We start from the raw sequence: 23,005 nt of genomic DNA, 5'->3' as shown, positions 1-23,005 counted from the left end.
AAAGGACTTCAGCGGATGGACTGAAGGGGAATCACAACGGGAGTATTAGGCTCAATAGCATAGTCTCCCAAGGTCAGACCCAGTAAATAAATTTTCACGCTGATCCATACGGATAGGAACGCAAATTACCAAATTCGCCCATAAATAAAACTTATAATTTATAACCGCCACTAAATAACCCATGAAACCCACCCGAAAATAGAAATATACAGCAGCAAGGGACATTGTCCAGGCTATACGATCTGTAGGGAGAAATATTGAAACTCCCGCCATTCTTGCGTTCCGTTCTGTTCCAAAAATAATACCTTGCTTTACATTAAGCCTCCATTACATGCGTACATTCATAACAAAAAAAAAAGTTTAGAATATTTCTTTCATTTGAGATGATTTATTTTTATGAGATTAATTTTTCGTTGTTAAAATACGATGCATTATTATTATAATACATACATATATTTTTTTTTATCGTTATATAATTTTTAAATTATAATTTCCCGTTTCTTTTTCTCAAATATATTTCAAATCAAATATTTCTTATGATGTAAAAATTAAATAATATAAGTTTAATGGGTTTTCCCCTTCCCCAAAAATAAAAAAAATTAACTTTTTATTTATTATATATTTTTAACCGAATTTTTTTAATGTCTTCCTAAGCATAGGAATAGTGCAAGAAATCCAAAAAATAAACTGCTTTGGGAGTAGTAATGTAGATGGAGGAGCCGATCTAAGTTTAAAAATATAGATTTTTAAAAAAATTTTAATAGTAATGAAAGTTTAAATAATAAACTTTGGTAAAAGTATTACAATAAAATATTATAATTCACTCCTCACCCGCAAAAAAGTTGAAATTATAGGTATCGTTTTATTGGTTGTACGTTTTTTAGTGGATTTATTTTTAGTTTCTTCTATTTAACATAGTCAACGTAGAAAAATCGAAAAAATCTTGGAAGGAGATTTTGGAGGTGGGGGAGCAGAAAAAATAACAAAATACAGATTTTTTGAATTTAAAAAAAATTTTATTTTATTTAATGATAATTTTACAACAAAACTTCATCATAAATCACTCCCCCGGAAAAAAAAGAAATCTTAGGTAACCTTTTTCATTTATAATTATTTTTCATTATTTAAAAATAAATAACCAATGCCAGGAAAGTATTACAACTTTGTTGTCAGATTTCTTTTTTATATTTACACAGGTTTTATCGTTCTTGATTTAAAATAAATGTTTATAAGCATAAAGAAATTTTTTTTTTCAATGACGATAATTTAAATAAATTTTAAATAAATATGATTTATTTTACAGGAAGTAGCAGGAAGGATTTTATTTCGCATGTAGATATTCTAAATAGAATGTTATTCAAACGAATTTTCCAAATAAGGTAATCAATTTTTTGTTTTGTTTAAATTAATTTTGCTATTATTTACTTTTTTTTTGTAAATTTTAAATTTTTTCTGGTGAATTTATGTTTCTTTAATGTTATTTGTTACTATTGATATGATTCAATTGTATAATAAGTTTTAATTATAATTTTATTAGAGTATTATTTTTTTATTTCGTTCGATGAATGACAAAATGCGTGCTTTTTTATAATTTCTTATATTTTGTATCCCTGATATAATTATATTGGTTTAATGGGCATCATTTTCGTTTAAAATGAAGAATTTATATTAAGTAAATTATTCTGTAACTAATAGAACTGTTTTTATATAGAATTCAATTTTTTTAATCAAACCTTATAGTAAAAGAAAAAAATAATATAGTCCTCTTATAAGTATCGAATTTTTGAATCGATTATAATTTAAAACCAATCGTCTGCTTCAAAAATCAGTGTTTTTGGAAGAATTAATAATTTTTCCTTTTACTATTACGTTTGTTGAAATATTTTTTTTTTTATTTTGATTACATTTGGACCACGTTCTTACATCCGCCATATTTTTTTCTTTGTTGTTTTCCCGCTTCCTAGTAAATTTTCATTCTATCCGCATGTTATTCTTTGCGTTCTTTTGACCATTTATTTTTGGGTTTTCTTTCCTGGTGTTTTTTCTTTGGAAATCCTCTTAATATCATAATTTTGATTTTAAGGGTATCTTTATATTTAATACGATTGTCAGTTATATTTAAAAAATTTAAATTTTTATACTTGTTTTATCCAGTATATTAATGTTTTTCTATTATAGAAGAAATATAAAATTTCCTTAGTTAAACTGTTTTTACTAATTCCGAAAATATTCGCAAAGAATATCAACAATCTTCATTTTTTTCATTGCGTCAGTTATTTTTTCTATATTTTGATCTATTTCACTGTTTTTTCTAACTTTAAATATTTTTATTCTTTTAGGAGATCTAATATTTTTCTAATTATTTTCTCTTCCTTTTTTTCTATATATTCCATATTTGCATTCATGTTCAAGCATTCAAGCGCATTTAAATTGTTTGGTCTTATAATTTCTGATTTTCATATTTTTTGATAAGTTTGTTTAATTGTATGTATTTTTTTATTATTCCGTAAGATTTTTCTACTTTTAAATATCATATCTTGTATTGCAAATTTTTCATCTAGATAGATATCTGAATTCTTTGACTATTTCTATTTTTCCTATTACTGTTTGTATGTATTTTTCCCGTTTTTTAATATTTTTGTCATTATTCTTCTCTTCTAGTCTGATATTTTTAGTCCTGTTTTGTCAGATGTTAAATGTAAATTGTGGATTTGTGATCTTGCTGATTGCATATTTTATGAGAGAATTTCATTTGGTCATTTGGGAAAGCGAAACAATCGGTTTTAATTCCATCTCTGTTAGATTATCGGTCTTATATTATAATTTTCTACGTTCCATATTCTAGTTATAAAGATTATTAATGATATTCTATCCTCCTATCTGAGTCCGGTTTTGATTTCGAATGATTCCGAATCCAAAGGGAAATAATTATTTTACGTAGGTAAATCAATTTTCGTCCATTAAATGGATTATGAAAGGAAGGTGTGGTGGGCTAATCGATGTAAGCCGTGGGTTAGGGATATAAATTTACCCTGTTCCGTATGCAATACAAAATAGCAAGAAGATTTTTTTCATTTTGTTGATCTATGCCGTGTCATTGCCGAATGGTGGATTTGCTGCTCAATTGAAGTTATCGGATGATTTATTTATAGATTTTTTGAACGGGAATGACTGGGGTTCGGGAGTTCAGTTATTAACTGCTTAGAACTTCAACTGAAAATTATTATATTGTTATGTATGGTGATGGTGTAGCAATAATTCACCTATTTGGCTTCAACATCGATGTCAATGTTCCGAATTACTTTCCACCTGAGTTCCGGTTGTTTCAGGTTAAGGTGGATGAACTTGAGTTTATTGAAGATATTATCGTCGAATGATTAAACTAAATTGGCAAATTAAATATAAATATAATCACTTAATTTCTTATGTACTCAATTCCAAGTTAAATTGTGTTATGGTAATGAATTATGTTAATACGAATTTGTAAATTTACTTTTACAACATATCATCATACTTTTTTTGGAGTTTATTCTAATTTTGTCAATTTTTGTTTGGTTTTTAAATTGAATTGCGTTCTTCATAATAAATTTAATTCTTTTTTTTTTACTTAAGGGAGTTGTTTCTTCATTATTAAGATCATTGTTGCATGATAATTTTTGCAATAATAATGATATCAATTATATATTTATAAATATATTTTTTTTCTTTTCATTATTCTGTTTCGCTGATAGTATGTATTATTTTATACTTACTTGTACGAAGTAAAGGAAGTATAAATTTCGGTTTTCATAATTCAATGGAAATATCCATTTTGACCATCCCTGAATTCATTTTGACTAGTTTCGGCGTGACGTTTGTACATACGTACGTACGTATCTCGCATAACTCAAAAACGATTAGCAGTAGAATGTTGAAATTTTGGATTTAGGACTGTTGTAACATCTAGTTGTACACCTCCCCTTCTGATTGCAATCGACTTCACCAAAAATGTACAAAAAAGCCCAAAATCCAAAAAAAATCTGGATTTTGGACTTTTTATTAAGTGCAGTAAATTGAGAACTTTTCAACGATATATCATAAGTGGTACTTATTTTTATTGGTTTCAGAATTTTAGCTAAATAAAATTTTAATTAATGAAATATTTGAATCCTACAAGGAGAAAGCACGTCGATTCAAATCCGACTTCATTTCTTTTTTTTTTTTAATTTAAACTTATTGATTTATTAATAATTATTAACCTGTGATTGTAAAAATAAAATTACAATAAATAATAATTCAATAATAACATAAAAGAAAAATATGAAAAAAAAAACAAAACAGAAGTTATTAACTAAATAAAATTTTACGTACTTTTAAAACTGTGTAATTTAGTAGGCTTACAAGGAAGTCATGTGGTGTTCATATCAGATTTGGTGAAACATCTGATTATTCGTTTTTGTTTTCATTTTGTTGATGGTTACATCATAATAATTTAAAAACATAGTATTAGTTAGATATAAGACTTACATTTATTTAAAGAGTAATAAAGGAACTTTAACCTATTATTTTAGGTAAGATTGTTGAATTAATAATCGTTAATAAATTAATTAATTTGATGTTAATAAAAACTAATATTTTAACAATTTTCCACTTTATAAAGAATCGGAGGATCGTATCTCACTTTCAAATGAAGTGGAGCAAAAAAATGTGTGTGCGCCTATTAAATTACATAATTTAATAGGCGTACAAGGAATTCATGCGGTGTCCACATCAGATTTTTTTTTATCTTAACACTAACTTTCCAGTTGACGATATTTAAATTAAGCTGCAGAATGTGTGCTTACTATACGCTGTGAATTATATGTTGTAATTATTTTTTGTAAATAATGTGTTTTAAAACGAAATGTTGAAAATAATGTATTATTAATAATACATCAGTATTATTATTTTAAAAATTGTATGCAGTTCATATTTACAACGAGATAATCATGTGTGGCATTGGTAATTGCGGTTGCATAATCCGTCATGATATTATAAGCATAAAAAATGAAGTTATTTTTGCATATTTCTCAGAATTCAACTTCCTTTTTCATTATATCTTCGCGTTTCATGTAAAGTTCAAGTAAATTATATTGATTTATGTCTGTATGTTTGCATATCACGCAAGAATGACGGAAATCATGTTAACAACACTTGGAAAGGTTTAGGTTTTATATGTTTATTCTTTAATGTATTAACGGATGCTAGACCTGATTGATATCGACGATAGTTTTACATTATTTAAATTATTTCTAGTTGATCGGGAATCGAATCGATAATCTCTCATTTCAATCGCATATATGTTACTCTTCGCGCCCCGAAGGTATGATATCTGATAAAGTATTCATACTAAATATTGCTTAATATTAACAAAAAGTAAGTTTAGGTATTTATCAAAATAGTCAGAACGTTTAAAAGTAGTCCTACGAGTTTCATCGTTCTTGTACACATCAGCAGATTCATTAAAAAACGATTGAATGCTTTACCGTCGTCGTATTAATTTGAGTAGTTGTATTAATTTTTAAAATATTTATTTGTTTTAACAACTAAGGCTAACCGCCCAAGCAGTAACTTATAAAAGATTAGTTTTGTAGTTTATGAACGACTTTGAACTGTTAAAAATTAAGAACACTTCCAAAAAAAAAAAAACTGTATTCGATGATTATGAGGGTTACAAAATAAAAATAGGTACTACCTCCAGTCAATATATATTTTTGCAGTCTCAAACATTCCATTCTTAAACTATATATTGCAAAAAAATATCTAACTTCAGGGCGTACCAAAAATAAGGGAAATTCCGTTAACGAGAAAACAAAGCCGTAGAGCTCTTAAGAATTAACCAAGCCAGATAGTAATAGTATTAACCGTATAATTTAAATATGAAAACAAGTGTTAAGCCATACAGAATGGTTGAAATACGTTCAAAAGGCATTTTGAAAGGCTTTCAAAATAAATATGTGAGCACACACAACAAACAAACCAACGCACCATGCCCTTTTTTTATAGATTTCTACTGGTGTACTTTTATGCCTAAGCCAACAACTGTATAATGAATAATCTTACATATTCTTTTTTTAATTTGTAAATTAATTTTTGTATTAAGAATTTGAGAAATTTTATTTATTTTAGATCTTTATTACAAAGATTAATAAGTTTAGTAATCTTTTTTTTTCTTTTGTAAATAATATTCATAATGATTAAAATTACAAATGATTATTAACTAACAGTTGGCATTTACTGAATAAAAGTATTATTATTGTTGTTGTTCTTTAGAATGATATAGGTGCTTTTATTTTCCTCCTTTTCTTCTTTTCAAAATTGAAACACCTGTTAGTATTATCATTTAGAATTTATAATGATTTATTCTAATTTAATTATTTATTACTTTAGTATGTTATTCTGTTTCTTTAAAACATTTGCGATTCATTAACAATTTCTTCTATTATTATTGCTGATTATTGGGCACTTTTTAACATTTTTTGTTCTAATAAAACATAAATCTGTGATAAGTTAAGGGTTACTTTTAATAAAATATTGCCGTAATTAATTCTCTACTTCGTATTTTTGAGTTATTCCCGATAAAATACTGTGGTAGGTTACGTATATTTAGTAAAGTAATTTTTTTTTAACACGTCTTCTTAATGGAAAGTTGTTTTATATCGTTTATAATGTTCTTGCGAAATATTATTGAAATTTAATGGTATGCATTTTATTTTACAGTTGTAAGTAACATTTCAAACACCTTTTTGTCAAAACCAGTTAATTTATTAGACTTATTTTTGTGTAATATATGAAAATAACTTATTAGTTAGTAAATGATCTAATTTGTCATTAAAATTGAAATTAATGGTATATAAATGCGTCTAGATTAAACGAGTGGATCCCAGTTTTTTTGGTTTTTTTCAAAAAAATATCCATTCTGGATTTGAATTCCAGTCAGGTTGGTCATTTTTTCGTATACTACAAATATATTACTTCTATACGCTTTAAGCTTATTTGATAAATTAATTGTAACAAAATGAAGTAGGGATATTTAAAAAAAATCATTTTAATTTTAAAACTAAGCTAATGTATGTTTTATTTCTCGTGGGAGTCACTTAGTGATTTTTTTTTCTTATCATGTTTCACATCATATTATAATTTTGATTTATTCCTTTTACTGGTTGTGTTACAAAGTTTTAAGAAATTGTATAAAAAAACACATTATAAATTAAATTATTAAAAATATCATTTGAATATTGATTTTACAATTTTTAAAAATATTTTAATTTTTGTGATAAGATCGAATTCATTGTCATAAGATTTTATGTGGATAATTTCGATTAAAAATAAAATTAACACAATTAGTAAAAAAAAATTAAACGTTTATAAAGTTATAATTATTTCCAGGCTAGAGAATTTTCTCTTTAGAAGTCACAATGCTGTTTTCTTGTAATATTTTTTTAAAGTAAAAAAATAGTTTATTTGGGTTTTTATATTCACTAAGCTTGGCCAACAAATGTATTATTATGTAGTACTAGATAAAAGATGATTTATTTTGTTAATTTTAAAGATATCAGAATTAAATTCACATTATTATTATTATTTTACTCTGTTAAATCCCGTTTTTGTTCATATTCCCAGATAGGCAGCGTAGCACACAAAGGGTTTTTGTTATGCCTAATTTCTGCTAGAATTGTTTCTACTCAGATAAACCATTCTGACTTCCCTGTTGAATAAAGTTATTTATCCAACAGGATGATAAAAGGACAACTTTTTTTTTGCGTGATGATATCCCCAAATAAGCTTTGAAGCTTGTGGATGGGGTATGTAGCGTATAAAAATACCATGCCTGACCGAGATTCGAACCCGGTATCTCCGGATGAAAGGCCGAGACGTTACCACTCCTCCACAGAGATCGGCGGATTAAATATTTTTTAATTAATTTACATTTTTGATAATTTTGTATATAATTTAATAAAGCTCGACTATAATTTGCTATTTTTTTTCGTGTGGTTGGTTATTAATTTTATCATCCTATTTGTTATAATTATCTATTCGGGTAGGATGCTTTCGATAATCTGTTATATATATTTTTTTTTCTTATTGGTTGTTTTGTTTACAGAATTATTATATTTTTTCATGTGATAATTTTTTGTCTTCTATACACTTATTCTGTTTATTTTTAGTTTTTTACTTTTCCTTCTAGATAGCGCTATAGCTATATAAGGTAAAGTATTGCAATCGGTCCAATTTGAGCATATGCGGTTTTCACCTGATAATTATGTTTTGACACTTTTGTTTTTTCTTATAGAAGTGGAGGAACCCCATTTACGGGCGCCGAATCAGTGACGGACTCGTTAACAGGTTCCGCAAGGTGTTATTAAATGCGTATGTGTTTCTGCTCATTACCAACTAAACCTCCACCCCTGGGTTTCCGTCCCTCCTGGGAACTCTTGCAACACCGAGGATAACACCATACAAGCAGTAGCAAATCACTCACACATCACAACAAGGAAAAAACACACGCAACACAGGAATTTTTTTTATGTGAACACTTAGGTAACATACACTCACGCAATATAACTCACGCAACCACAATAACCAACACCAAGAGTAAACAATCACATACACATCTCATATACAAACTCATAACAAAGAATTTACCAGCTCAGTACTTACCAAGTGGCAACTGTCTTCCGTAACAACGAGAACGTTTTGACACCTTAAGGAACCCAAAAAAACCGGATGGAAATTTTCCTGATTTTAATGTTCGTATGTACGTGGGTTCTGTGTTGGCCTCTAAATCACATCTCCAGAACTACTAGATCGATTTTTATCTGATTTGGTCAGATTATTTCTGTATATTGACCATTAATGCCATTAAATCTTTAACTTAAAACGTCAAGGAGGTGAGGCTCTACAGCAAGGTCAACCACAGTATCTCGAGATTTCATCTAATTAAGTTCATATTTCTGTCAGGAACATTTGTTAACATGTAAAAAATATTTGCAAAAAAATATTTTTGCAAAATCGCACCCTCACCCCCAAAAATGTTGTTTTAGTCGTCCACTATGTTGTGACGTCACAGGTGAGCGGTAGAATTAAATAAATTAATAATATTTAAAGTGTAACAAAGTAACTCGGTCTGGCTGGGTATCGAATTCGATCACCCGGTTGACGCGGTACTTAGTGCGTTGAACCTCGCTGCTGTATCAGTCTGCCGACCGTACAAGCGAAATTTTTTCTATATAAGTTGTGAAATTACATTAGTTTAATAAGTGGCAACCGTCGCGCGCTTAGTAAGGATCATTGAATTAAATAAACGAAAAAATATGATATTTCAATAAAATTATAAATATTTTAAATTAAGTTGTGTGGGTACGTGTGTGTAAGCCGTGCATCAAAAACATCTGTGTTGTCAGCTTTTTTCGTTCAAATTACGTCACTTTTATCATTATTAATTTAAATGGTTCCAATTTTACAAATTTTTTTATTGCTGTTCGATCTTTATGGTATTGTAAGTGAATGATTTTGGTTTTGTGGTCTTGGATCTTTGTAAATTTATAATTTACTTGAATTTATACATCTTTTCTTATGCTAAATTTATTTCCAATTGTGAACTAATAAGTTTTAGTATTAGATTTATAATAAACATCTAATTTTTCTAATATACAAAAAATGTAGTTGAAATTAAAAAAAATTATTTCTAATGATAAATATTTTACTGCGTCAAATTTTTTTTTACATTTTTTAAGAAGGTGTGTTAGCCGACCGATAGAAATAACAGTCCATTGGAGCCTAAATTTTACGAATATAATGTGATTACAAAGAGCATAACAAAAGGTTTCGTTTCGGTATGATTTCAAAATAATGTATACAACAAAAAATAAATAAATAAAATATAACATAAATTAGTATTAAAGTCTAGTTAAAATATACAATTTTATATATGTGTGTGTGTGTGTCAAATTTTCTTTAAGAAAATTAGCCGAAGTTCTCTTATTAAATACATATTAATATAAATAAACGATTTTAAAAGTTTTATAATTTTTTAATTTATACATCTAAAAAATAAGTATTACTACAAATTGCCACCTTATTTAATAGAATTCTATTGTACCTTAAAGCACTCTACAGTTCAGAGTTCTGAACAGTACATTATCAAGCTGGTGATCCCATTTCATTCCGCAGATATTTAAAGTAGCAGTTTTTTGTTTTTCACCACAGTACATAGACGTATTTTCCATTTACGTATTACATTTACGTTGTATACTTCTATTTCTAGAAATTACGTCTATTTTTATTACTATTTTAGCCATCAATTTCGTGACGAGCTTTTCATTGACATCTTCAACGTCCTGTAGAGTTGGATCACTGAATAGCTCACTCTCCATTTAGCCTCACATGAAAAAAAATCGTATGCTATAAAATCTGGCAGAGTTTCGAACTAAATAAGATCACACCATCTGGAGTTAACTGTAATCGGGAAACAATCATGTAACATCATTCATTTATAGCCTTTCTTTCTTTCTTTTTCCTGTTTCCTCCGGTAATTACCTTTAAGATAATACTTCAGAGGATGAATGAGGATGATATGTATGAGTGTAAATGAAGTATAGTCTTGTACAGTCTCAGTTCGATCATTCCTGGGATATGTGGTTAATTGAAACCCAAACACCAAAGAACATCGGTATCCACGATCTAGAATTCAAATCCGTGTAAAAATAACTACCAGGACTTGAACGCTGGAACTCTCGACTTCCAAATCAACTGATTTGGGAAGACGCGTTCACCACTAGACCAACCCGGTGGGTTATTCATTTATAGCCTAGCTGTATAAGTTATCACCCCATCCTGCTGAAATCAGGATTCTGGTTTGATTCCAGGAATTTCGCTGTTTGAAGAGATAAAAATTCTTCATTTATTTGAGCGTATCGTTTTGGCGTGATAGTAACATTCTCTTTATTATCCTCAAAGGATATGGACCGGTTATTTCAAAGGATGTGATTGGTGATTTTAGTAATGTTTAGGAGTTAATTAGGGTTGCTTGTGACCCGTTACCGGAAGTTTTGATTACTCTTATATCCACATAATTGGAAATCACATTTCTTCTTTAATATTTATAAAATTCATAAATTTGGTTGCAAAACTTCGTATAATTAACTTGATCAGCGTCATTTTACCCCTGAATTACTTGTACTTTGTACGGATGTAGTGTAAATATTTATAATGAAAAACCCTTTGGACATTGGTTTTCGATATGCCGATTAGGACTTTGAGGACAGGGAGATTGTGTAAGGCTTGGTAGCATTGAGCTATGAAACCTCTTGTTTTGGGGCCTATGTTTTCGAGTGTACGTTATATTCCTTCGTTTATCGAGAGCTTCTTATTATTTTCTGATCAGTTTCTTCAAAATTATCCATTGGATTTATTGGTACGAGCTGTTGCGATAACTATTAATGTTGCGCCGAAATAACCGCTGTGCAGCCGATAAATTATAGTCATTTATGCAGAACGGTTTAATGAATACTGTTCGTCGGTTAAACGCTGCGTATTTTCTAAATGGTATATAAAAAGATTTGTTACTGAACATATCCGAATATTACCACCAAAATAATTTGATCTTTATAATCTTACTTTCAGTGGTTCATTCGTTATTATTAAAATTCGTGAAGCATTCTAGCCCGCAAGAGCTAGAATAGAGGATCCCATCAGAAACATTCTAAAACCATTATATGGTTTTTATAACTCCTCTTATTCTAATTTTTTTTTAATTCTCTTACTCTGATTCCTATTTCTGTTCTCTTTTTTACTTCTTCTTGTTTCAAAATCAATATTTATTTTGTCTTTTCATGGTTACGTTGACATAGTTGCAACGTATCCTATCTTTAACAAAGATAAAATACAAATAACTGGAAATATACATTTTTTCGTTACCAGATTTATCGAAAAGAAAATTAATAATTTAAAAAGATACCTTTTTTTAATAATTTTATGAAGATCAAATACCGTTAATTTTTTAATCGTTTTTGCTAAAATGACATTTAAGGAATAAAATGGTAGAACACCGTTTTGTAATCAAGAGTTATTAGGTGGACCCTCGGCTTACTTTTGAAATGCTCTAAGTTTGAATCGGAACTAATACTTAATTGAATTGTAAATGACGTGACGATTTTTTTAAAAATGAAAAGACCATTAACTGTAGAAAAGTGATTATCGAAATGTTTATTTGTAAGAAATTCTGTATAATGTTCATTGTAGCAGCAGAATAGAAAAAATCATAAAACAAAGTTTTTGTACCTTCGTAGCAAAGGTTATTTATTCTTATGTAGTGGAAAAATAATGATACATGAAAAAAGTTTAAAACATTCAAATTATCGATATTTTTTTACTTTGATCGGCTTTGGCTTATCGGCTTAGGGGGCAATATTGCCCCCAAAATATTATTATTTTTTTGTGCCAATACACTACCTAGTTTAGGAAGACATGACAAAAAATTCGTTAAAAATATGTAATAAATAATAATTTTTTTTTAGATTTTTAGGGAAGTGGAGAATTTGGTGGCAATTTTTTTTTCAACACGATAAGATAAGAAGGTACGCATATATTGGTATTAATATAAAGTGGGGTTATGTTTACAAAATATTGTGAAAATTGGCCCCAAAAAAACTATCTGCTCCAACTCCTACAGATATTAACCCCAAATTTTACCAACAAATTTCTCCATACACATGAGTTTCTATGCCAAAGATCATCAAATTTGGTTTATAAAGTTTCATCAAAATCTATTTATAAGCTTAAACACACCAACATACGTACGCACAAAGTACTCATACTCCCAGTACTCTGGGAGTACGTACATACTCCCAGTTTTTTTTTTGTTTTTTGGGGGTCGTGGGCCATGAAATATCGAAAAATGCAATAAACTCATGCCCCATTTTTTAACTCATTACCATGCTTTCCTTTTTTCTGTATAACTCTAGAGCTATGAGGCCAAGAAAGTAATTAATGTTATTATTTATTACGCCTAATTAAAAATTTTAATTTTTCTTCACCAGCGCTTTCGCACTGTGTATTGCTTCATCAGATGTAAAAATTAACTGATTAAAACTTTATTTAAATATGTAAAAGAAAAATAGTACGTTTCCTTCTTGTCAATAAATAAAATACGATTCTTTTTTGTATAAAGTACATTTTCTTTCTTGTGTAAGAGGTTTCTTATATAAAGTACGATTCTTTCTTGTCGATAAATAAAATGTTTAAATCAAAACGCTAATTAAATGTTTAATGCTATTAAAAATTTTAATTTGCTACTAAAATATTAATGAGTTAATTCTTCTTTTATGCATTTAAATAAACTTTTAATCAGTCAAGCTGATGAAACAATATGTACTGTGGATGCGCTGGTGAAGAAAAAAAATTCCCAATAACAATGAATTAATAAGATTTGTATATATGAGCATATTAATACAAATCGATTTGAAAAGTCGATGAATCCACTTGAGCATTAAAATGTTAAAGAAAGAATAGTATTATAACCTTTTATTCAGTCATTTTTTTTATTACTTTTTTGTATGAATAATGCATATAGGAAAGCTACTTCCATCAAGAGTTTCTTTTCATAAAATATTGAGTTTTAAAAATTAAATGTCTGTAATAATTTTTTTTAAAATAAAAATTTATACATACATCTTTATGTTTGTTGTTATTATTATTATTATTTACAACTAAAATATAATTTGTTTGTAACAGTTTTTTTAAAGATTCTTTTGTGCATTTGAATCCAATCAGACGAATACCATAACGTATATAAGTGAATTATTCGTTTTAGGGACTTGCATAATTGATATAAAAAAAAATAGTTTTTACGGTGACTTAATCAGTACAGTGTGTTACGTGTGGAATGCGGAGTCACCGGTGCGGAACGCGGAGTCACTGTGTGGCCTTAAGTGTGTAAGTTCCGATCAGACGGTTTTCGTATACCAATTTGGATAAATTATTTTTTAATTCAGATGAAACGCTTTGTCTTATCGCTTTATATATTTTGAATGAAGTTTTTTAAAAATATAAATTTCTCTCTTCACACTATTTATATTCTATGTAAAATTTCTAAAATTTGTATCTTAAATAAAGCATCATATTTCACGTAACATTCTTCTTTTTTTTAAATTCCAGCCAAAATCAAAACCCGGAATTATATTTAAAGAAGTGATGTTGTATTAATAAAAAAATCTGATGTGGACACCACATTACTTCCTTGTGCGCCTATTAAATTACATGTACACATTTTTTTTAAATGAAAAGTACATTAAATTTTATTTCATTAATAACTTCTGATATTTTTTCTTTTTTTAATTGTTATTATTGAATTATTATTTATCGTAATTTTTTTTACAAATAGAGGTTTATAATTAATTATTAATAAATCAATATATTTAAATTAAAAAAAAAGGAGAGGAGTCTGATTCGAACCGATGTGGTGCCTTCCTTTATAAGATCCAAATATTTCATTAATTAAACTTTTATATGACTATAATTCTGGAACCAATGAAAATAAGTACCAGTTATGTTATATCGTTGAAATGCTTTCAATAAGGGCTTATTACTTCAGTTAAAAAAAGTCCAAAATCAAATTTTTTTGGATTTTTGGCTTTTTTTGGGCACTTTTGGTTCAGTCCATTGCAGTCTAAAGAGGAAGTGCACAACTAGATGTTACAACAGTCCTAAATAAAAAATTTCAACATCCTACGGCTAATCGTTTTTGAGTTATGCGAGATACATACGTACGTACAGACGTCACGCCGAAAATAATAAAAAAATGAATTCAGGGATGGTTAAAATTGATATTTCCGTTGAAATCTGAAAACCGAAATTTTTCGCGATCACAATAGTTCCTTTACTTCGTACAAGGAAGTAAAAAGTGATGCTGTATTAATAAAAAAATTAATAAAAATAATGTTAAACAGATTTTTTTTTAATATATTGTATGCCTTAAATGTATTTTATCAGAAATATTTGTTAATTATGTAGTGGATCATCATGCTTGCTGTCGATGTTACTGCATGGAGTAAGCGATAAATATACTTATTAGTTACATCAGAGAATATTTAAATTGGATTTATTCATTGGATCTCTCATTAATTCAAAATCACCACCAAAGTTATTGTTCTATTTATATGGTGGGATTTGCAGTTAAATTTAATTTTTCTCCCAAGTAATCGAACCTCAAACCCCAAATAACATCGGTAATACGTCCATTCTTCACTAATTAAAAGTAATTTAATTATTTAGCCATGGGAACAACTCTTGTAAAATCGTAATACACTGATTGTAGAAGATAACAGTGGATTAAAGATAATCCTAAACAGGAATTTAACCTACAAATCTGTAATAAAACTTATAATATGCTTTTTTTTATGGTTTATATAATTTTTCTAGTTTTATCTCTACTTGTTAAAAAGTAGCTGTAAACAACATGAAATATACAGATGACGTTTTTATGTTTATTATTATTATTAGGAATCGAAGAAATAGTGTAGGTAGTTTCATGAGGTTAACCGCATTTGTTGCTAAAAGTTTCGTGGTCAAAGACCTTATCAAAATTATTAAAAAATTGCTTCCTGTGAAAATTTCTCTTGAAATTATAATAATGTTTAGAAGATTATGATATATATATATATATATATATTTCCTTTCGTCACAAATTTATTGTTTTGAAGTAGAATAACTATTAATTAAAAATTTATGGACTCACACCTTATAATTATGATCGTTGTTAGATTAATACACAAAATCTCGGAAAATTTTATATTATTAAAAATAAAATCTGTATCCTGCAGTAAAAATGAATGTAACACCTTATAAATAGTATAACTCATTTATATGGTTTCCTTAAAATATAACTATTAAGTTTTAATACTAACAGATTTAATTTATTACAATAACGATTTTTTTTTTTAAGATTTAAAGAGTAAGAAACCCTATAATTATTTAAAACATTACTGAAATCACGGTTTAAATTTAAATGTATTTCAAATTTTCATCGTTTTTTAAATGATTTCGAAAGTATACTTTTTTTAGTTCTATTCAGACCATAGAAACTGTAATTAAAGAGTGATTTAACTTAACTATCACCGTATAACTTACCTGTCATCTGAACAGAAATAAATAAATTTAAACAAGTATAAAATTAAAAATTCTAACAAATCCCTGAAATTAAAAAATGAAGTAAAAAATTGAAAAGAAATAAATAAAATTTATTTAAAACTTTTATAAAATTTGTGGTTCAAAAACTTCGGTAGAACATGACAGACAAATAATTCTGTTAAAGAACCAAGTTGTAGCTGCGTTAGGTACCGAGAAAACCGCACTGGTGAAACTTATATCCCTCTTTTTTCGCTTCGCTACGGTCGGGGGTTGGAAAATAATCGAGTAAAGGTTTAAATATACAGTTATTGGACGTTTACTTAAGGTTTATTATCTATTATTATAAACTGTGATAAAAATAACAGGTGAAAGTGTTTTCTAGTAAAATAGAAAAATAGAAATTATGTAAGAATTTTTCACAACGGAATAAAAATCTATACATTTGAGCCTGCCAAATCAGGTTGACATTTTAAATAGTATTCATTTAAAATTTCGCTTTCAACTTTGGTTATCCACAATTATGATATATGCGCGTGTTCGTGTGTGTATCTGGATAGAAAATAAAAATAAGGAATTTAATATTACATAATTTTTTTAATAAAAAAGTGAATAAGCAAAAAAAGGCATATAAAAATAAAATTAGTTTTTAAATTATTATTTTTCTGTTATTGATATATTTTCTAAATACAGGTAATATGAAATTTTTTAATGTGTTTCATGAAATTTGTTTTTTTTTTTTTTTATAAATTTGTTTTCTTTTTACATTATTATTTAAAAAAAAAAAATTATTTAAAATTTTTATGATGTTTACTAATTCCTTTGTAGATACTGATGTTGATCGTTTAACAATCGAAATCCGCATTTACACTTTCTTATATTTATTTCATGTCAACAGTACTTGAAATTTTCTCTTTGTTAGTTTATTTCAGATTAATTTTTATCATATTTCTTTTTTAATATTTCGTTTTTATTTTTTTTTACAGTGTACGACTGTGATTCCCAAACTGTGCGCCGCGGTGCCCCGGGGAGCTTCGGTCCCTTCACAGGGGCGCCGCGAAATATTGTAAAAGTTTCATTATTAATTGAACCAAGACATTTATAATTATTAATTTAATGTTAATAAAGTAAAAAAAAAAAAAAAAAATCATGAAGATGCACGAGTTTTATTATTTTTTATTTCTTACTTATGAGAAGTCATACTTTTACTTAGGGTAGGGCGCCGTGGAAAAATTTTAATTGAAAAAGGGCGCCGCGACTCAGAATTGTTTGGGAACCACTGGTGTACGAGTATAACTTAAGCTAGTTTAATAAATATAAATATTCGTAATTTATGAAATAATATTGCATTTAAAAAAAAATGTAGTCTCTGCTTAACTTTTGAATAAAATTAGTTAATTTAGTTTGTTTTTATAAATATATGAAATCAAATCTTCTTAAGTGATAAAAAGTGGATTCGAACGAAATATTATTCATTTTTTTATTTTATGTAGTTACAGATTTAGTTATACAATTTTTTCAATAATTTTGAATCACATTTAATTTTTTAAACTATAATTTTAATTACTTATATTTAAAAATTTGAATGTCACTTTTTTATCTTAATTATTAATTTGTCACCTGGTTATGGATTTGTATAATATACTATCTTCTATGTCGTAAATATGTATATACAGAATTTCATGTTGCAGAAACTGTATTCTAATTTATTTATAGTGAAATAAATAACATATAATAAATGAAAATAATGTTTAATAATTCGCTGAATGAAAAAAAAGAAACAAAAATAAATTATAAAAATAGCAACAAAAAAAAATTATGACTATAAGATGTATTTTAATTAATACAGTGAATTATATGTATAATATACATAAAAAAATGTTTATCACTCACATCAATAAAATATATGTTCTTCGTTTCGCGAAAAAAGTTAAATCTATAATCAATAACGAATTATTGTAAACAACACGAATATCAGCGGCGAACTGACGGTTATTTTGCAGTGTCAAGATATACTTCTCCCAGCCACAAAGTTTTCTTACCCCCACCCTACTTAAACAATCTCTTATTAACACAAATGTAATATCATCATCATCAGGGGAAATTCCTCTTAACTAGTTTAATTTCGGGATCTTGTTTGTAAACGTATAGAATTTTTTTTATACGTATTTTTATTATCGATTATTCATTCTTAATTTCTTATTGTTTTACTGCATAGATCGTGATTTACTAGTCTATGTAATAAAAGTATTATTTTTCCTCTTCAGTATAATTATTATTGTATGGTATAATGATAAGAATGTACGTCATCTTAGTAATAATATTTATGCGAAAAAGTATTAAAGAAAGTCGTGCTGGAATTTTTCATTAAATTTTTTTTTTAGAATTTACTGATAAAAACTTATCATTGTTGAATCTCGATTCTAGTGTTAACGATTTATTCTTTTGTATGAGCCATTCGAATTTCTTGGTCTTGTTGGGGATTTTTTATTTTTTTAGAGATGATGAATATTATAACGATATAAAATATCGATTTAAATTTATGTATAAACTATTCATTAAAGGTCGATATACCATAACTTGAATCACAATAGTCGTAGTTACATGTGATAAAAGTCTTTTGTGGTTACTGCGTAATTTTTTCTTATCAATATGCTTGGCTGTGGGAGTGATGGATACATTATTTATTTATTAATACTTCATTATATATTTATCTATTATTGTATTTTTAACTTATTCATCATCTTCATATTTCCTCATTTTCCGTTATTATTTACATGCCGGTGTTACTATTTTCAGCTTATCTGTGAAGATGAATAAAAAAATTTGCTTTTTTTTTAAAAGAACCGATGGATTATTTTTAAATTTTATTTCGAAGTGGCCTACTATCGACCATGCCAAATTTATTTTTTCTTCTTGTTCTATATTTCCTTCATCTTTTCGGAGCGCATCATCGCTTTCTTCTAATGTATTTATTTCATCCGTAATTACTTTTCTAAAATTTTATCCAAATAGTTCTCTGTTCTACTAGAATTTAAAGTTTCTTTTTCAGCTGCTTAATGTATCGCGATCTTTTTATTTAATTTTTTTTTATTCATTGGAATCATGTTTGGAGGAATTTTAATCTTATTTTTCTAATTGCGGTTTCCAGATCGCGGATTTTATTTCTTTATTTGATTCGTTTTTTTCGCGAGAATAGATTCTCCTTAGAATTTTCCTTTCTATTTTAGGGAAATTTTCTAGCCCAGTCAGATTTTTTGATTCAATTCCGTATAATATCATTGGTCTTACTAAAGTATTGTAAAGCCTCAAGTTTGGTATATAGAAAGAATATTTTTTATGTAATTTTTTTTGATAGGAAATCTAATTTTGTAATACAGATTTTCCAGTATAACAAAGTTTTTTTTTATACTGACATCGAGATGTCTCCAATTATGCGTATTTTTTTTTATATGAATCAGTGGTTAAATATTATATTTGTAAAGGCTTTTGTTTCTAATTTCTTTCAGCAACTAATTCTAGGCCTACATAATCATAAAGTACTTCTAACGACTTCAAGTTTTTCAAACTTTCTGTTCAGCTTACGAAAATAATGACGTGTCGGTAATGGAGAATTAGGAAATTTCGTATAGAATTCTTCATTGTAGGCAACAGTATCATAATTTTTCCATTGACACTGGAGCATAAAGACTTTTGTTCTTGTATTTTTGTACATAAATCTCATTTACCTCAATGCAAATACAAAAAAAATAATTAAATAATAACTGAATAGTACCAAACATACTGAATAATACCAGTTGAGTACTACCGATTGAAAAACTAATATTTTCTTTCTGTTACAAAATATTACACAATTTAAATCTTCATTTAGGAAAATTAATTCTAGCTCATTGTGTATAATTATGTTAATATAAGATAAAACAAATTCTGATAAAACCCGTTTTCAGGAACGCATTAAAAGAATAATTTTTTTAAATACATGCTTCTAAGACTGTGCTAAATTCAAAATTTACAAGTCTCTTAATTTGGCGTTGAATTCAAAAGCTTAGTAAAATTTTTGTTTTAAAAAATTTATTATACTGTATTTATTTATTTTAAAATTTTATTTTTATTTATTCGTGTAACATTTGGGTAGATCCTTAAAAAAATGCAGGTTGTAAAAGAAGAGAAATAAATAAGCCGAAAAAATCTGCGTATTTATAAGTAAAAAAAAGAAGAGAATAGGTGACGTAACAAGGTTGCTATTCAATGAGAAAAATCAAAATATGGCATGAAGAAATAAATGAGTTACAATTTACCGTTAGTTTGTACAAATAAATTCAAGAAAAATTTCTCACGTCAAAATAACCTTTTCAAACCGTTTATAAATCTATTCTTAAAACTTCAGGCACAAAATTTTTATTTAAACGTTCGCGTGGAAATAATGTAAATATCGAAATCACATATTTCTCATCAAGCTATAAAAGTTTAAAAAAATCTGTTGTGAACACCACATGACTTCCTTGTATGCATATTAAATTACATACACACATTTTTTGCTGAACTTCATTTAAACTTATTTCATTTGAAAGTGAGGTACGATTCTCCAATTCTTTAATGAAAGTTGACAGTTACAGAATTGCTAAAATATTAGAATTTTATTAACATCAAATATTTATACAATAATCTTACGTGAAATATTAGGGTAGAGTAAAAGTCCCTTTATTAATTATATTACTAGTTCAGTATTATTCGTATCTTCTTGAAACAAATTTTCAGATTTCTGGTGTGTCGTATAAATAAAAGTTAATAATAATTAAACTATTCCGTTTAGTGAACTACTGTATATTGGTTACAAATGTTAATTTCGATCTTACGGTGTAAAATTTTCAGTTTTTATTATTGGGTTATTTGGTGAATAATCAAAAATGAGAAAAGAAACAATCATACAGGAAAAAAACATAACATGAAGAGATATATCTAAAAAAAAATGACTAGAAGATGAATATGAAGAGGAAGATAATGTTAAACCAAAAAAGGAATAATAAGATTAAGAGAAGATGATAAATATAAAGAGGAAGAAAACGTTAACACCAAGGAAAGAATAAAAAAAATTAAGAGAGGATGGTGAATAAAAAGAGAGAGAAAATTTGAAAACTAGGTAAAGTGTACACAAATTAAGATCAGAAGAATTATATCAAACCAAATAGCGATTAAATGATTGGCAATAAAAGCAAACGAAATAGTGATCAACTCCGACTTAGGAAGGAGAATATTGTCCGACAATATCAAAGAAGTAATCAACTAAAAGATAAGAATTTTTTGCAATTTATTAAAGATCGGGCATATATGCCTCAGTGTATTTGTTGTTCTTGTAAGGGTCTATTTTTCTGTCACCCTGTAGTTAACTAAGGTAGATAAAATTAAACAGAAATTCCAGAATAATTAAATAAAACTAAACGGAATTAAACTAGAAAGTCTAAAAATAATATGATTCTAAATTATAACTTTCAATTAATATTAAATAATCAGATGATTCACCAATCTATTACATATAAATTACATACTCACATTTTTAAAAGTACATATAATTTTATTTCACTAATAACTTCTTATATTTTATTTATTGTTATTAAGTAATTATTTATTGTAAATTTTTTTTTTACAATCATGGCTTAATAAATCAATATATTTAAATTAAAAAAAAGTTAAAAAAAAATAGATGAAGTTTGATTCGAACAGATGTCCCTTCCCGTGTAAGATCCAAATATTTCATTAATTAGAACTTTATTTGGTTATAACCCTGGAACCAATGAAAATAAGTACCACTTATGATATATCATTGAGAAGTTCTCAATGAGGGCTTATTAATGCAGTTAAGAAAAAGTCCGAAATTCAATTCTTTTTGGATTTTGGGGTTTTTGGTGAAACTTAAGTTTCACCAAAAGGACTTATTCAGAAACAAATTAAATAATAAATTAAAATAAATAAAAAATAATAAATAAATCGGTTTGGTAAAATTAAAGTTTGACCAGACAAAATAAAAGCAAAGTAGAAACCAGAAAATTCTTTGTAATCTTTTTAAAAATTAAGACGCCTTTCTAAAAAAAAAAAAAAACATTTATTTTTTATTTAGTTTTCAGATAGCGGCAAGAAAACTTCTCAGTATTTTTCATGAATCTGTAAATGAAAATTCATCTTTGTTATAAAATTTCTTTGTTGTAACCTGAGGGCAATTATTATAGTTACTCATATACACTGAAATCTCTTTTTCGAAAACCACTGAAGATATTTTGAATTGTTTTTTTTCTTTTAATCAGAATGTTCGGTTTGTTTTTTCTTTAATTTATCATATTACTATTTGATTTCCTTTTCATATGATATTTTTATGAGTTTTTGAAAATTAATCCTGTAAATCCTTAAAAAAACTGGTGATCGAAATAGTTCTCTTCTGTCTCGGTAAATATTTCAGTGAAAGTATAAGTTAAACGTTTATCTGTACGGAATGTGACTTAAAGGTTAAAAAAAAATCTAAAAAAATTGAAAAAGAAAAGATCAGGAACCGGCGGGCCAGTCTGTCATGTCGGACTTAGAATCGGTAGGCGGGGAGGCCCGTTAGAGTCGTAGGGATACCCCTGGGATTGAATATTAAATGCTTGGATGCGGATCCTTCACAGGGGGCAGAAGGATGGAAAAAATGGAAAAATAGAATTTGTGAAAAAAAGATTAGAAAAAACTAATTTAAAAAGGTACATTATTTCTTCTAGGTTTAATAATTTCCTGATGATTATGATGGTTTAGTATGATCTTTTTCATTTTCAAATCTTTTTTTTACTTCTTTCTGGCTGATATCTTTTGTTTGAATTTAATTTTTTAAAGAGTA

General features: G+C 27.2%; 1 protein-coding gene across 1 annotated transcript in view; it reads right to left on the bottom strand.

The window, feature by feature from the left end:
• LOC142329852 (protein yellow-like) overlaps positions 1–18,194 on the bottom strand; it is a 127,562-nt gene extending 109,368 nt beyond the window's left edge. Inside the window, exon 1 of the mRNA XM_075374718.1 lies at positions 18,037–18,194. The gene's annotated coding sequence lies outside the window, so the exon portion shown is untranslated. The remainder of the gene's footprint in view (positions 1–18,036) is intronic.
• Positions 18,195–23,005: the final 4,811 nt, after the last annotated feature.

The sequence above is a fragment of the Lycorma delicatula genome, chromosome 9 (assembly GCF_047948215.1).
Source record: "Lycorma delicatula isolate Av1 chromosome 9, ASM4794821v1, whole genome shotgun sequence".
NCBI lineage: Eukaryota > Metazoa > Arthropoda > Insecta > Hemiptera > Fulgoridae > Lycorma > Lycorma delicatula.
Note: the sequence above shows the minus strand (reverse complement) of the source record. Positions and strands in the feature narration are given on the sequence as shown.